Genomic DNA, 18,600 nt, shown 5'->3' with positions numbered 1-18,600 from the left:
CAAGTGCGGGTGGTATGGAAGAACTCAGTGTGCACTGACTGTTGTGCTCAAGGTGTCAGTGAAATGTATAGCTGGAATCACGGGCGAAAATTTGTAGGATTCCCATGAGGCCCACGGGATAACGTGAAGATTTTGCAAATGCAAGCGGGCTCCCTCAGACGGACTTTTTTATTTCAGGGAGGTTCGGGCCACCCTGAGATTCTCCCCTCCTCCCGGAATCTACGCATGCAGCTGGAATTAATTTTTAGCCAAGTACGTCATTTGGGGCTGTATTTAGCCTGCCAAAGAAGATACGAAATATGGCTGCTTTGATAATTGACGATAACTCCTTTTTATTGTGGAATAGTACCCATCTACAAAGAAATCCCTAAATATACCACCACTATTGTTGGGGATTTTCTATACAAACTATCAAAATAATTTTGGTTTCGTCACTGTCACTAGCTATTATTGTATCATACGAAAACATGCATGTTTTGTGTATTAATTTACGGTATTCATCTCTGTCAAAAAAAAAATATTTTTCAATAATATAGTGTAAGCAAGGTAGAATACAATGGCTAATTTTAAAATTAAAATGGAATAAAGTATTTTTTGCTTGCAGTAGTTCAAATTTTTGAATTAATTTAGTTGTTTGTTTAAAAAACCCTTCTAAAATCAAAGAAACTACCTACTTCCTAAATAGATAAATAGTGCTTTAAGATCACACGCTTTGATAAATATTTAAACGCCAACATTTAAAATGTAGATTTCACATAATGATAAAATCTTATCTATTTTCATGGTCACGCCTAATGGAAATAATACACAACAATTCGTCATATATGTTTTTTATGCTTTTAATAACTACTCTACACATGAGTAAATTTCAATATACATAAAACTGAGGAACTCTGCATTACATTTTTAATCTGTGTACGACACTAACAGAAATTGAAGCATAAAACAACATTTTAATTTTTTAATTAATAAGTATTTCATCAACGTGAGCTTTGCTTTCATCTCAAGGAAGCCACTCTACAAAGAGGAAGTGCACATGTATTCAGTCTTAATATTAGACCCTCCGGATCACAGAGTAAACGAATGAATGGAATTCATAACATTACGCAGGGTTTTAAGACATATTTTCCCTTCTACTCAATCGCAACATCTCACTTAGCGCGTAAAATGGTTTCAGTAAACATAACATAAAAAATATTCGCCCCATGTACAGTAGAGGAAACTAAAATGTTTGGAACACTGTAAACTAATTGTATTGTCATTTCTGTAGTCGCTCGAAGTGGCAAACTATGTATCTTTGTTCAGTAAAACGAAATATTAAAACAAACAAACAATAACATTACGTTCAGACAATTCGTTACGTGAAGTGAATGTAATAAAATACACAAGACAGTTACACACACCATTACCAAAACACAATCCCATAAAAATCATAATATTACATGTCGACTTAAAATTATTATTATTCACCATGATAATTTCTTGCGGGTAGCCAGCAACAAAGGGACACAATTTTTATTCATTTAATTAACTTTGACAAAACTTGTAAAACCTGGCATGAGCAAAGTAAGCTGATTCACAATTTTATTTTGCGTCAAAATATTAAACATCAACTAGTAATGAATTAAGAGTATGCTTCGCTTGGTAGAACACCGAATATAGTCATCTCCAGGTATTAAACTGAATTTTGAAAGAGGGACTCAAGTTTCTGAAGAAGTTGTTAACTTTCCTGATGATCCATCAACAGTTCGTAAACGGTCTCATCGTCGGGATGTCGAGCTTGGGACCTTTTTCCTCACCATAGTCCCGTGGTCTGTTCTACCATTCGCACAGCTATCCCAACCTATACAAATAGCCGAGTGATACTACTCCCGTTGCTTCTATCATGGAGCTCGCCCGCAGTCGTACTTCCCTATCCAGCCTGCGTAATACACGCGTCCTACCTGCTAGCCGCCAAGAACGCGTCCATTTGTGAAAAAGCCTCACCCGCCAACAATACTAACTCATTAATTATAATATGCAAAACATAAAAACATTACATATGCGATAAAACAAAATTTGCTGCTGTCATAAGCCGAAGAAAAAGAATCAATTTGAAATATAACATAGACAGATAAATCTAAAATAGAGTTATCGATAGTAATGTTTTAATAAACAGAATAATATATGTCGTATTACACTAAATACGTGTTCTTACTGACAACCGAATTTAAAAATAAATTAAATTACTTTTTTTTTTAAACCATAACCGCATAGAAGAAACAATACTTTTGATACAATTTTTTGCATAACTATACGACAGGACTAAAAGTACATTGTACGTAATAAGGATTTGCTTATAGGAATTAACGCTGCAGAATATACGAATAGATTTAAATGCATATAATTTAATATATTGTCAAATTTATTTGGAAATATGCATGTAACAAAAGATTGAATTTGAAATGAATTATCTGTTTTTAACTACAAATATAATTTTATCATATCTCACTTTCATTCAAACTTAAGAGTGTCATTTTCAACAACAAAATAGCCACAACTACACTTAAAAATATTTTAACTTGATACTTATATTGTATAACTTTTGATGAAATTAAATGTTAATAGGTTAATTTAAGTTTGTAAGGAAACATAAATACAACGTTCAAAATAAATAACAAAAATTTTGTGTAGTTAGGAGCTCCGCGTCATGCAAATAAAGGAAAGTTAAACTTTTCAGTATACGGCTGCAATAATTATAGAGGAAAATGTTATTTATTGTTTACTTTTAATTCCCGTTTGGAGAAAATAAATCGAAAAGTGCTATACCGAAAGTATAAAGTTGAAGTTCAATATCGCTTGTCAAGTAAGTTCAAGAACAAAATAAAAAAAAAAAGAAAATTAGTTTTCTTGAATCTACTTTTTTCAGAAAAGTATACATACATACAATATTATTATATTATAAAAATAAAATTTTTTAGTCCTTAAGTATAAATTACTGAAATATTTTTTTAGTTAATTAATTTTTTCATGCGAAGAAATATTTAATTGTTGAAATCACGAGAACATAATTTATTATATTTATGTATTCCAAAAGCTTATGTTAAAGATCGACTATATGCTATTCAATTTGACCAAAAATTTTACTGAAATAGGAGAGCATTACAAAAACACAATTTAACTAATGAAGGTATTATAACAATAAGTTATGTTCATAAACTATATTAATGGGAAACAAATATTTATAATTTAATGATATGCAACTATTTTCCTTTGAGGTAAAATTGAGGTATATTTAATGTAATAAGTAAATCCTCTCATAAAATTTACTGAAACTAATATTCTTCATTGTCCGTCATATTATGATTCCAAACAGTTTAAATCAACTGAAACATGAAATAAAATAGTAAGGTTAACCATGAGGTGTGGAAGAAATTAGAGATTGCTTTGTAAAATGTTTTAAAAATTTCTCATGAAATATTGTGATTATTATGTTCGTACATAATGTAAAAAAAATTTCAATACATGAAATTCAACACATACTTTGTATTGCAAGTTATTAAACATATATTTTAAAAACACATGTGCGTATCTAAGTCGAATTGTTATGTAATACATGATGAACATTACCGATACAACTTCCCTTACAAATAACTTTCACCCAAAGATAAGGCCGCGGACAAATTATACACACTGGTCGCACGAGGAGCTGAAATAATTCATATAAGAAAGCCGGCCGGAGTAATTCTTTTCAAGCCAAAGCTAAAAGTAATGGATGTTGTTTGTCTAAAGCAGGCAGTGAAATGACATACAAGTTTACAGAATAGCCATATAAGATCTTTGACGCTTCTTATCCCGTCAGTGGACTGTACGCGAAGAACCAACTGCATCATGGCCCGCCGCCAGTTTTATACTTACGTATGAATACACTTGTAAACATTGGTTTGTATACTTATGTATGTTGCCGACATCGATAGGTATTCTTTGGCAGCTCGATGTGGATTCATTCGAACACGTTTGCGCTAAACACGATATATTTTTACATGAGAGTGACATCGCGCACTGAAAAAAGTTGCAGGTCTGTAACGCAACAGTGATACAAATATTACATAGTTCAAACATTTTCTGGAGCACGACATTCACTTTGGGTAATGCTAAGCTACTTGATAGGTACCCTTTACCCGCTTTAAAAGTGATAACTTAAAAAAAAATTGTACATGAAAGCAGACTCAGCCATATGTTTATTGCTGTTGTATTTGTCATAAACCTACCCTACGTTCAATACGGCCTGTAAGTAGAACCATGTTTTTTTTACTTGTGTACAAGCTGTGGTTGTAAAGCGAATTTATATTCTTAGTTAACTAACGTCTATCATAACATATTTGGAATAAGGCTACCTTAATTTTTTTTCTAGATTGCTATATTGTTGTATATATAAGTATTACTTAAACGGAAATATCTGGTAATAAAAAAATGAAAAAAAGCATGAAAGGTTAAGGATTTTTTTTTTCAACAACAAATAATTTATGGTTTAACTGCTTTGTGTACTATATAAAAACAGAACAAGCCTTCAAAATTTCAAAATTTCTTTGATTATCCGTTATAGTTATGTTTGGTTTTAACTCATAAATATTTAAGTTGATTGCCAACGTCACGAATGCACAATAATTTATTTCACACCGCTCCGGGTTGCAGGTAAAGTAACAGGCGTGCAATTTGATCAGAAACGCGTTCTACTTATTCAGGCCCTTTAATTGGGCGTGACGGACCATGTGCCAAATATGTAATAATTATAAGTAGGTGAAGTATAAAAAAATAAAGAACTTGAATGCAAAATAATGCATCTAACAAAAATAATTTGCAATGTTCTTTCGTGGATGTTGTAATGTGTGGGCAATATTTACTTAATTTTGGTTTTTGGATAAATTAATTGTGGTTTAAATTTTTTTAATAATTTTGTATAATTGCTGTAAAAAATTTATTTCCTACCCTTATTAATTAATTGAGCTGTAGAAATAAGTTTATCTGAAATTTTACGTCATCTTTATTAAACATTGCCACTAATTATACTTTTTAACTTCAAAATGGTTTTTGAATTTTGTAATTAATAACGTACCATCCATAACTACATATGTGAGCGATCGGTCACTGACCATCTTCAATCCTCCTCGTGATTCCTGCGCCAGGAGGAACATTTACATAATTCTGACTAGCTTATTTAATATAGAACTTCCCTAGTTTTTAATTTTTATTTATCATTCCATGAACATTTTTAAAACAGTGCAGACAATCAGATATCTATCTAACCAAAAAGCATAGCAAAATGACATTTAGTTTTCAAAATACGATTTTTCTTTTAATTTAAGATACATTTTATATAAAACCTACATTTTTAAGTATCAAAACTTTTGTAAATAGTTAACCATTTGGTTAATACCAGTATAAAATTTTTCCCCGGAGTTTTAAGATGTGTAAAATCATTTTGGAAAACTAAAATAATTTAAAAAAATATTGGGTAGTATAATAATTGTTTCTTGAATTTTTATTAAAAATAAAAGGAAAAACAATGAAGTGTATTTTCATGTTAAAAATTAAATATAAATTTTGTCGAATTAGCTAGCGAGACTGTAAAGCCACCAATAAATAGTTTGTAGGACAACTTTCAATGTGTTGATTGATTAGTTTCAATACTTTATTTCGTAATACATGATCTAGTATGGTAAGCTTTAGGATATTTGTAGTTTAAACAAAAGCAATGTTTTAGAGATACACGAATATAGTCACAGAGTAAGTCGAGCACATGGTACTGTGGCGAGGCACACTAAAAGCAATTCTGAGAATTTCTTTCGGTCACGGGATTATCTTTTACCGGTGCCGGTTGTGGGTTGTCTCCCTCTCACGCACGCACGCACACACGGGTAGCCTGACTCCCCTCCGGGAACGGGTTCCTCCACCACGCTACCTGAGCTGTGGCCTGCGAGCTGGCTTCGCCGAGCGGCAGCACGAGACGGTGGAAAACTTTCAGGATTTGCAGAAATTGTGGAAAAGATATCTCGGAATTCAAAGCGATGACTATATGTTTTAAATACATGAATTTATTCAGAAAAAAATTATCTTTTTTTCTAGACTTGTACTTTTTTTCTGTCATTCTCCTAAGCAGTATAAAATGGCCCCAAAGTTGGACAAGTTGGTGATTTTTTATTTCATATTTTGATAGAAAAAAACAAAAATGTAAAAGTATACAGACAATTCGTGTATTATTTTCTCGTGGGTGAAAAATTTTCAGATTCGTAGTGTCGATTAATAAAGTCCCATCATTATTTTAAAAACATAGTGTTCCGCTAACTTCTGATGCTACTAGGGAGGCCCCTTAAGTGACTTTTGTGAGCAGTAAGCTTATATGGGCTATCCAGGAACTAACTTACGTTTTAAAGTGACCTGGCAAGAGGAGGGGCTACCGTTACCATCTTGGTGTTCGGATGTTCTTTCATTCAGTGCGCAGTGTGAGGATTGTGTTGCTTCGGATTAGTGAGTATTTTTTTTTTTTTTTAAATATGTGCTGCAATAGAAAATTGTGCCAGCTATGAAGTGTTTTTCAGTGATCAGGTTTTTGTTAGCAGAAAACAAGCCAGTTTAAATTCATTGGAAACTTTATAAAGTGTACAATAACAATATAATACCGTATTTACTCGCATATAGGTCGCGGCAATTTTACCAGATTTGATGGGGGGAAAATGAAGTGCGACCTATATGTGAAGAAAATTTTTTTTAAAATTTTTGAGGAATTTTTTTTGCAATATTTCTCTTTAAAATGCGAAAAAGAAGTTTATATAGGTATAGGCAAATTTATTTACAATGTACACATACAGCGAAACCCCTTATTTACGTTACCGTTATTTACGTTTTCCCGTTATTTGCACTATATTCTTCAGGTCCCGTTTAGTTCCCATTTAGTCCAATACAATACTTTCACGCAAATTACGACTCAAAAATCGAATCCATCCCGCTATTTACGTCACGTAACAACCATAAACAACCAGAAAATACCGTGGGTACTTTAAGAGTAGATAATATTAGCTAGTAGGCCTAAAAACATCGTGAAAAACGTAACGTTTATTGTCGGCAATGAACATTTTAAATCGCAAAATATACATATTTTATAACATGAAAAGTTGCTTTTATTTCTAAACATGTAATAATTTCAGCGTAGGCGTGTAAAAGTCCGAGTAATTATAGCAGGAGACAATCTAAAATGCACGAGGGAAAAACGTAAACTCACGAATGTATGAACGTGGCTGATTGTTAATTTCTGATACTGTATTTATGTCACAACTTAGCCAGAATACTGGTACGAGACAAACTTCACAAGATAAAATGAGCGGAGTCTTGGTAACTGTTTTATACGTATTTTATAATTTCGGAAGTATTGTACAGTGACACATATTTTTTAAACTAACAATTTATTTCTGGGGATCGTAATTAATTAATTATTGGTATCAAGACATTAAGATGGACGTAAACTTGAACATGTCACGGCAGCGAGAAAACTGGTGCGTATACCAATAAACTGGTATTATAACTGGACAAAATTGGTACACGGGAGGTGGAGCTTATATTTTTTTCCGCTAAGCTCGCATGTATTGGCTGGCTGCTGATGCAAGGTCACGAGTCTGGGCGGAGCGTTGAGTGAGTTATACTGCGCATGCGCAGCTCAGTGAACAAAGAGAGCCAGCAGGCGCGCCGTAACAGCAGCTGATCGAGTACAATGACCTTTCTCCGCGCACGGCGCACAGCGCGGTAATGAATTACCGGTGCGACCTATATGGGGGGAATCTTAAATACCAAATTCAAGACCTCAAATTATGGGTGCGACCTATCTGCGATGGCGACTTATATGCGAGTAAATACGTTAATTGAAGGTGGAGTGAGACAGTGGTGCATTATGTTTAAAAATGGCCGTACTAATGTTCACAACGAAGAGCGAAGCGGTCAACTAAGCATTATTAATGATGAAGTGGTGTCAAAAGTGAATGAGAAAATTTATGAAAACTGCCCCTATATGAATTTGGAGTTATACTTACAGTTTCCTCAAATTTTATGAAATTTGTTACATGCAGTCATTAAAGACAAGTTAGGCTAACATAAATTTTGTGCCAAATGGGTACCAAAATTCTTTCGGAAGACCACAAAAAACAGCATATGGTGGCATCGTTGACATTTTTTAGAGGCCTAAACCAAAGATGGTGACTCACTTCTTGATCTTGTTGTAACTGGGGATGAGACTTGGTTACAACATGTCACTTTGTGAGAGCAAAAAAACAGTCTATGGAGTGGGGATGCACAAGTTCGCTCAAAATACCAAGGAAGTGTTTGCAGACATTGTCATCAAGAAAAATTATGGCAACTGTTTTTAGGGATAGGAAAGGTGTGCTGCTTGTCAATTTCCTCAAACGTGGTCCAATAATAAATTCAGAAAGGTATTGTGAAACATTACAAAAATTGAGAATAGCAATCCAAAACAACCATGGGGGAATGCGGAGTTCAAAGGTTATGTGTTTACATGACAATGTGTGCCTGCACTCTGCCAATCAAACTCTGGATCTTTTGGATGGTTTTGGTTGGGAAGTGTTCAACCCTCCTCCTTATAGCCCCGATCTGGCGCCAAGCAACTACCACTTGTTTCTGCATCTGGCTAGCAACCCGGTTCTTTGACGATAATGTGGAACTGCAGGAACACATCAACTGGGGGTTAAAGTCTCGGGCAGATTGAACCTATGATGATGGCATCAAAAACTGGTTTGCCGCATAATAAGTGCCTTGAATTGAACGGGGCTTACATTGAAAAGTAGCTTATGAGTTAGGCTATCAAATGTGAATAAAAATATTTTTGGTCACTTTCTTTTAGTAAACTTCTTGCAACCTGAAAGTATAGAGGATAGGGAACAGTTTAATATTTTTTTTTGCAGATAATTTAAGACAGGTTTTTCCTATATAGAATAATTCTTAATAAAAAAATTTATTCTTGGAAGAAATAATACAGTATTATGATCTCAGCATTTTTTTAAAACTTATATTTATAAAACACTGGGAAGTAATTAAAAAATATATGTTAATGTCTTGAGTGTAAAGTCTAGTGCTATACTTTCTGTGAGGAAATTTAGCTCAACTGAACAAAGAGTAAATCCCAATTTACTAGGGTGTAACCACTACGAATATAAGGGGTTCATAATGAATACAAATTAAATAAAATGTTAGAAGAAATGTTAGCTGTTACTTTGGAGTGTTTGTTTTGAAAGATGAACACGTTTCAGAGTTATAATTACTAATCAATAACCAATAACTTTCATTTCAGTTTAATATTCTTTAAATCTCTTTTCGTATCAAACAACTGATGGTGACTGGGCTTTGCCCCTTTAAGCCTAGTCGGACTACGCTCCCTTTGATGTCCCATGGCATCCCTAACCACTCCTTTCTGGCATTTACACCACCAACAGTACATGTGCGTGTGCTGCATGATGTGTGTTTGAATGGCCCGCCCCAGTCTCCCGTGAGAGTGCACCATAGCTTCAGTGCTCCGCCCCCTTACATAATTATAAATTAACTTGTAAACCTTTATTTTTCATCCTAAGCATTTTGTAGCACAGCAGATCGACTGGGAGGGTTTTGTTTAATAAATCTTATATTTAATTTTGCATAAAATAAAGACGGCACCGGACATTTCAGAGGTGGACATGAGTCCGGCCGAAGGTAGACTTTGTTTGATTATTAATTTTTATATTACTTTATATTTTAATCATTCTAACCACAAGAAAGTGCGTAGTAATTGTATAAGTGTTTTGTGCGTCTAGTTTTTAATAACCCTTGGCACGCAAAAATAAAAACATAATGGTAGTTTGGTTCTATGCAAGAGACGCCATGTGGCCCATACAGAGCATTCGCTCGCCCGAGTCCTTTGTCATCACCAGCCGAGAGCAGACGCACCAGCACCCCGGAGACCTCACCACTTGTATTCACTGATAAGTAATTTTCCGTTCATGTTCTTAGTCTTTAAATATCTTTAAGTCTCTCCTCTGGGCTACTCTCAGCCGGCGGGCTGTTAAAAAATTATTCTTATTACTTTCCGCGAGTATTTAACCACCCTTACGTAATTCTTGTGTGGACATGTGTGTGGACCACACCGCAACATAAACTGATTCGTGCATCTGGCTTTTTAATTGTTTAAATAACAATGTATATGGAAGCATGTAACTTCTTAATAAACCTAGACATGTGGTTTAAATGGTGTTCCTTTCTTCTTGTGCCCATTGCATGATGGCATGTGGGATGCCCTTAGAGCCCATTGCGTTAATCCTTAAAAGTGTGCCTGACGCTGAGAGCGGGCTAGGTCTTGGCAGTTGGTGTGTGAAATTTAGAGGGTCAGAATCTCACTCCCACATGAGCAACGTCACGCCCCGAGAGGAGTCTCCGCCAGGTCCGTGTGCCCTTTCATATGGTGGTGCCCATACAGTAGTTCTTGTATCAAAGTAAATCAAGTCCTTTAGCCCAGACCTCAATTGGTGCCCAAGAGGGTAGGGAGAGATATAACAGCTACCATTACTGCCAGACCTGTACGAACGAGCGGGTGAGATATGAGGTTCTGCGCCGGAATGCGGAAAACAGCAGATGAGTAGCGTGTATAACAGTACGAAGCAGACCACATGACCGGCTAGCGTGTATGCTTTCGAAAATTCGCCACGAGTGATCACTTGATACACTTTCAGGCACGGTGGACAGCTTTGCGCAGAGCAGTGTGTGTGTCAGACGGCTTGCAGTATCATGCGGGGAAGTATAGACAGGCAATCGACTGGCCTTGCCATGAGACCTAGCCATGTCAGACAGCGACGGACTGAACATCAATCCCAGTGTGGTTAATAATAGAGCCTTGTTTCGAACTGAACACTATGTATTGTGTACTGTGTGCGTGCTCCTGCCAGGTCGACGGGACAGCCGAAAGCCTTGTGGGCAGACACGTGGGTGCGTGTGGTTAGGACAGAACGGGGAACCACGTGGTCACAATGGCGTTGTCAGGACTGAGACTGTCGGATTGGAGCACGTGAAATGCACCATTGTGGGATGCGACGGGAAAATCTGTGAGGGGGGGCTGGTGATGAAATTGCCACGCATTTAAACACGTGTGTTTTGAGATGGTAGAGATAACATCTTTCAGAGATGGTTGGTACACCTGCCGGTGGTGCCATGATGCAAGACGAAGGGCATGTGATTCTCTGTAGTCAAGCTCAATACACAGCCGACCAACCACGTACCAGACTGACTGCCATGGGCTATGTAGAACTACCGGAGTTCGCCGGAAGGACCAGTAACGACCCACGGAAGTTTTCAAACACATTCGGGAGTGGCTGAATCGCTACGGAGTGCCAGACAGTGAGTGGTCAGACCATGTAGGAAACACTCTCAAGGGCGACGCCAGGACATGTACACCCCTCAGCTCGCCGATAACTACACTGGACGCAACTCTATGCCCGATCATACCAGATGCCATGCCCACTCTCCCACCGGTTGCAGAGCTGGACGACTTGGATGCAACGTTCAGGCAGTACAATTGACGGACGCACTCACCCAGAAGTTGGTACGCCGCTGTAGTGAAAGAAAGAAAGAAAGAAAGAAAGAGAAGAAAGACCAGGACCCCTCATAGCGTTAGCCTTCCGGGGTATTTACGTTAAATTTTATTTAGTGCTGTAGTGAGGGGGATTGCAAGGGATATCGGACAGTAGACGGCATCCTGCAAGTGCGACCTAGGGGAACTGATGGACCATGGCAAAAGTTTGCGCCGACAGCCACGCGATGCGAAGTGTTCAACATGCCGCATGTCATTAAGCTTGCCGGACACCCAGGGGCAGACCAGATGCTGCATGACTTCCACGAGCTTTTCTATTGGCCTGAGGTTCAGAAGTATGTGCAGGTCAATGTATGCAGCTGTAGACATTGCCAGAGGCAGAAGATTCGCCAGTCCGACAGGAATGCCCAACAGCTACTGAGGCAGCCGACCGAGCAATTCCATACAGTCGCTCTAGACTTGATGGGCCTGTGTCTTAAATTATCGAGGGGAAGCAATTCCCTTAAGGAATTCCTGTGTCTTTACTATCTCACCCATGTTAGAAGTGGAATTTTTGCTGAGATGGGGCTACCCACGGGTCATTTTGAAGGATAACACCACCCAGTGTTCTGGGCACAGATGGACCCAGATAGGTGTGAAATGGCAAGTTCTGCTACACACCACACCCGTATACCATCCACGCACAAACCCACGGAAAGACGACATCAGGAGATAAAAGTTCAGTTATCGTTGCTTCTCACGGACGACCACACACAGTTGGACACCCACATTATCAGCATACTGTAGGGTGAACGCCATGACAGGGGAGACACCAGCTACCATGGTGCAGGGCCAGAATCTCACTCCACCAGGGCAGTACCGTGTAAAGCAACAGCGGACGGAGGCAGAGCGGGAAGAGACTGGGGACCAACCGACAACTAGCCAAGATGCGTGATGCGGCATGACATAGACAGGAGACATATCAGATGCAGCATACGCCCGAAACGACGTGACCACCGCCGACGCTGTATCCCGGACAGCTAGTCTACGCCCGACTCCACCCTCTCTCTGCTGGTAATCTCAAATTTGCCAAAGTGGATAGGGCCTTTGTCCGTGATCCGTGCCGGGACCACTGCGATTGTGCACACACCATCTCCCCTGCCATCTGCAAATTGCTTCCCTTCTCCCTGACATCACACGCCAGAGAGGTCGTAGTCCATAAAGTTCACTTTCACAATTCCAAAGAGCCTATTTCACAGGTAGCTAGGCATATTATTTGTTACGTTATTAATATTTCTATAATTACTTATAATGTAAAATACATAGTAATAATATTAATAAATACATTAGCAACATATTACATTCTCATACACACTTAAATGACTAATTACATTACTGCACATCTCACCTCTAAGAAAACAAATTTCAACATAATGTTCACAAATTAATCTTTAAGTAAATTTTAACTTTCTCCATACTACCTATTTTGTTTTACATTCCTTTTTATGATTATTTCCCACGAACACTAAATTCTTTGCACTTGAATAAAAAAATAATGAGTTAAATCCTGCTGTCACTATTTAAAACTTCATGAGAGAGATCACTGGTAAAGTTAACATGACCTAATGAGTAAAAACAACATATACTTCATAAGTTTTGTGTTGTCATAATAAGACATATTGTTTAAAGTTACTAACTTGAAACTAATGTGTAGGGGCATGCATATTTCGCGAAAAGATTTTGGGACTAGATGAAAGTTAAAACACTGAAGCATCTTCTGTGTTTTCGTGATTGGGAGAGTTTCTCCCAAAACAACACCAATCACAGTGATTCAGTGTGAAAGTAAACGCGTCCTGAGTGGCTCGGTCAAATAAGGCAACGACTTCTCTCCCAGACGGCCGCCAATCACAAGGAAGAAACAACAGGTGCGGGTATACCTTGTTGCAGTCTAATAAGTGTTCAGATCTTTTCGTGAAAAATGCCTGCCCCTACAAATGAGTAAACAATGTACTCAGCAATGAACTCAAATTTTTTGTATTCAAGCTTAACTTCTGGTCCACAGCGAGGTCATTAGTGGACACGATATTGGGGAAGAAACTGGCCGTGGCCAATGGTTAGGAACCATCCCAGCATCTGCCTGAGCGTGATTTTGGCAAACAATGGGAAACCAAAATCAGGATGGCTGGACAAGGATTTGAACCCGGGTCCTCTATGAAGTGATTCCAGGTTCTTACCATGGCACCACTTATCTCCATAAAATAAATATTACATTGCTATTGAAACATATAGTACAGTAGGCTAACACAGGATTATAGAGCCAGTGATAACTTGTTTTATTAAGTATCTTGGTTAGGTGTATGTGTGCTTTGGCTTGACAGTAATCTAGATACTTGCACCAATGCCTTTACTTGTTACTCTAAATATTTGCTTCACTATGCCTTTGCTGTCTTTTAGTTAATACTACATACTAAAATGTTAGTTTTCTTTGAACAATTCTTTTTTTTTTTCACTTTTAATTAATCAACAGCAAATTTGTAACACATTTCCAATGACAGCACTTAGAACACATTGGTCTTTTGATTGAATACATCTGTGAATAAGTAGTCCAAGAAAATATAACATGCAGTAGTTTATATAGAATGAAGCAGAGTGGAAACCTCTTTCTTGAAATAGTTGATGCTTAGCATAGAGTACAAAATGAAGAGCTCACTATTAAAAACTAGAAGAGTATGTAGACGTGACAAGCATATTGATAAGAGAATGTATTTAGGCATTCTTTTGCACGTAACTGCAATGTATAATTTCTAACATGTGATTAAAATTTTACATTTACCAGAAAGTAATGATTAATTTTTAAATTTTGTAAGTTGATTACTGGTAAAAAATTACAGTGTTTAAAAAGTATTTGTTTGAGGTAAATGCTGTACTGTAATCTACAATAAATTATAGCTAAATATTATGTTGTATAAATTGCAGCAAGTGATACTACAGTGTTTGAATTTCATGTGTGAGAGTCACTTGAACTAAATTTCTCCTAAAGTTTGATGACATACTCCCTTTTATATTTTTAAGACTTGCTACAGTTTTCTGTTTTTGAAGTGACAATGACATTACATAGTATGCCTTGCCGTATGCTTTTTGTGTCAGGAAATTATTTTCTGGTCTTAACACAAATTTTAAATGTTAATGCACCAGTTTATCAGCAGTTCATGGACCGAGGTGGCGCAGTGATAAGAACTGGAATTTAATTACAAATGTTTACGTCCGGGATAATTCATTCCCCAATATTCCTGATTCAGTTTGTTCTGGTTTTCTGTTTATAGTGACCTAGATGTGGACCAAATATTTAGCCAAATGAAAACAATTTAAAAAATCTACAGTTCAATATCAAAATGAATGCAGAATACTTTAGCTTGTTATTTTATAATTATAAGGTGCTTGTTACTTATTTTGTTAAAAGTATCTGACTTCAAGAGTGCTTTATCAAATTTGGTATCGAAACATAATGTTACATACTGGGGAAAATAGGATTCAAAATGATAGTCTAATTAATGAACTGTTAATTTATTAACAACACTAATATTTACAGCTATCTTTTAGTTTTCTTACAGTCTTATATTTATCTGAAATATTAAAAACCCTATTTAACCAAATAAATTGACATCTCTTGTGATTTGAGATTGCTCACCAATGTCCACACACTTATCTGTCACTACTTTCACGTCCCATAATACTTCTTCACCTAGCCGATATCACCTGAGGTCCTCAAAGTCATTTGTCATCTATGAACTCTCCAGTTCACTGTTATCGCTCCAGTGGTTGGAACTCTTCCAGATGTCTCGGCACCAGGCCAGGTCAGGTGGTGGCATAGTGACATTAAAGCTTACACACGTGCTGGGAGGAGGGACCGGCTATGGACATGCACAGCGTTTCTCTGGCAAGAGTAGAGGGAGGGACAGGGTCTTCCAAGTAGTTGTGCCAGGTAGGCTGGCTGTGCATTTACAATAAATTGTACCTTTAATTACATTGCATAGTTCATGTTGTGAGGTTGATGTTTATGTGTACCAATATTTCAATATATATGTTGAGACTAAACCATTATTTCTAACAATAAATGTAAAAGTAAGGGTAGACAACCTTAATGTAAAAAAGGGTTTTGGTCACTCTTACTTATATTGCATAACTTAATAGAACAAATTTGTTTTTGTTTTACATTAAACTGATTTTATCTTTAGGATTTTAAAACTTACAACAGCAAAGTAAAATTGGTAATAATTTATATTTTTTTCTAGCATTTTGTCTGATGGTATTTTTGACTTGGGTTGATTAAAATTACGTAGTCTACATTACTGAGTGTACACTTCAACATACAGAAACAGATGTGAAAAGTCAAGGGGAGGGATAGGCTTGCACCTTGATTATATTTGTGTAGGTCCTATGCGATTGAGCAGGTCCCATTCGGCAGTTAACTCGCATAGCAGTGAGACCTTGCCCATTACCAAGAAAGAATAGTGTACAAATAGTGTACGTGCAAATTCTTTGAACATTACAAAATTTCCATGGTGACTCCCGATTATTTGACTACTGCGGATGATGATTTCATGAACATTCAATGCATAATGCAGTTGCAAATTGAAGGTTCAAATATGTGTTCGTGTATTGTGGTAGTCTTCTTCAAGAAGCAGACCTTAAGATACTGAATCATCAGCAACGATTTCTGCAGGTGTAATGGCAATTGGAGAACAACTATATCAGTCTATAGTCAAAATGTTAGGAGAAAAAATACTTTTTACTGACCAGAGCCTCATTCATTTTGACGAAGTAGACGAAGAAGGTCTATTCCATGAAGTTAAAGGAGATTTTTTCGACGAGGATTATAATCCAGCTGAAAAGAAGGCCAAACCGCATATGTTCCATTGGAGACAAAAATAAAAGTATTGAGACTGTCAAAAAAACACCCCACGTGGAATCTACAAACTCACCAGATAAAAATTTTTCTAAGTTTAAAAAGGGAGGACAGTTTGAAGATATTGGAAAAGAAAACAAAAACTTGGGAAACAACAATCAATAAATATTCCATAATTGATTTGTGGATCTATGACAGTTTCGAGGAGGCTCTCTAAAATTTTCAGCAAGTACATTTTTATCGACTTTACATCAAAATTTTTTTTTTATCTTCAGTAACCCTATTTCAAGAACAAATTATGATAGTGACATGACACTTCGATTTTACTTTTCAGGTGACAACAAGGAACCTCTACAGCAGTGGGCATTGGCTGCTGCAGGCAAGGTTCATTGTCAATCGAATGAATTTATCTTTAAAAAGTCACTTTCATGGGTGAAAAAATTCAAACAACGGCATAGAATTCAGCAGAGGAAGATCACGCGATATGTGAGTAACAGGGAATCTATGACTTTGGAAGAAACACTCAAATCCGCAAGTAAGTTTCAACTGCAGGCGAAGACAATCATTGCAAATTTTGACAAAACATTTGTGATTAATACCGACCAGACAGGTTGCCAGTACCAGTCAACTTATGACAGAACTATCGCAGAAAAATAATTCAAAACCATGTTTGTTTAAGGTACGATATGAACCAGGTAACGCACTCATACACGACACAATACATGATGATGCTGTTTGGTGAATTATAACCGAAAGTATTTTTGTGTTTGCAAGAAGCTACGAGAAAGTTTGGTTCAAGGGTTCAAAAAACTGTTGGGAATTTAACGAAAGACGTTTCAAATGTCATTGTAACATGTTCGAAATCTGGGAAACTTACAACACAACACTATAATTAGTTTTTAACCAGCGTCATGCTTCCTTATGTGGAAAAAGAAAAATTCTTGCTGATAATAGATTCTTGGAGGGGTCAAACAAATCCTGGTTTGTGGGATGAAATCTTTACCAATGATGACGGTCTTGGAACTTGAATGTTTATAGTCATACCCCCGAAATGTACTTAGATTTTTAACCGTGCGACATTTATTTCTTTAGGCAGGTTAAAAACTTTATCAAGCTCATTTCAAAATTGTACATATTTGATTGAAAACGAACTAGAAATTGCTTCTCGTGAAGATGCTATTAAAATACATTCCATCGTACTTCACCAATTATCAGCACCGATATTCATGGAAATATTGGATCTCGCATGGTTTGCATCCAAATTGTCGGAGGAAAAAGATATTTTTCAAAATGTCAACGAGGTTTGTTTTATGATGGAAACTCTGATAATTCTTTGTGTATGTGGGAAAACTGCATTCATTCAATGTAGCAGATGCCATTTTAATTTATGTTTTCCCTGTCTGTACAACAAATATCAGCCTGGAACTTGTAATGTCAAAAGCACATCCGCAGATTAATTATACATTACCCTTATATTCTGACAAATGGTATCTCATTGTATTATTGAATAACGTTATTTATGTTAGATCTTTATTTATAAATGTTTGACTTCGGATTACCAAGCCTGTCCCTCCCCTTGTCCTTCCACATCAGATGTGTTTCTGCAGGTCAAAGCATCCAGGTACAAAGCAATTTCGGGTACCTTACTCGATCACAGGTATAAGGAATGTCGCAAATTACGACAGGCATTCATTTTCAGAAAAAAGTTATGTGTTTATGTTAGTTGTTTACTTGTCGATAACTATAAAAATATTTCTTGTAATAATAAACATTAGTGAACAGACAAAAAAAATTGGAAATTCAATAAAAGTTCATGCAAATACAGGTATTTCTTAATTACATTACCCTTGAATTGTAATATATGTGAAAAAAAAATTAATTAAAAGAAAAACCATGAGTAGGTCTTGATTCAGAGATCCAATGATTACAGAGCTTGAATGCTAACCATTCGACCACTGCCATCTCGCTCTCATGGTCACAACGCACTGGTACATATTTTACATGTAAAACTTCTCTTGCGGTTTTCTCAAAAACGGCTTAGTAGCCTTACTACTTGCACATTTTATTTTCCTAATGGACTACTAAAAGTGTACAAAGTTTGAATATAATCCGTTATACAAAT

General features: G+C 36.5%; 1 protein-coding gene across 2 annotated transcripts in view; it reads left to right on the top strand.

The window, feature by feature from the left end:
- The window catches only part of LOC134529443 (signal peptide peptidase-like 3), a 151,100-nt gene that overhangs the window by 113,709 nt on the left and 18,791 nt on the right, over positions 1-18,600 (top strand). The window lies entirely within an intron of this gene.

Source organism: Bacillus rossius, chromosome 2 (assembly GCF_032445375.1).
Source record: "Bacillus rossius redtenbacheri isolate Brsri chromosome 2, Brsri_v3, whole genome shotgun sequence".
In the NCBI taxonomy this organism is placed as follows: domain Eukaryota; kingdom Metazoa; phylum Arthropoda; class Insecta; order Phasmatodea; family Bacillidae; genus Bacillus; species Bacillus rossius.
Note: the sequence above shows the minus strand (reverse complement) of the source record. Positions and strands in the feature narration are given on the sequence as shown.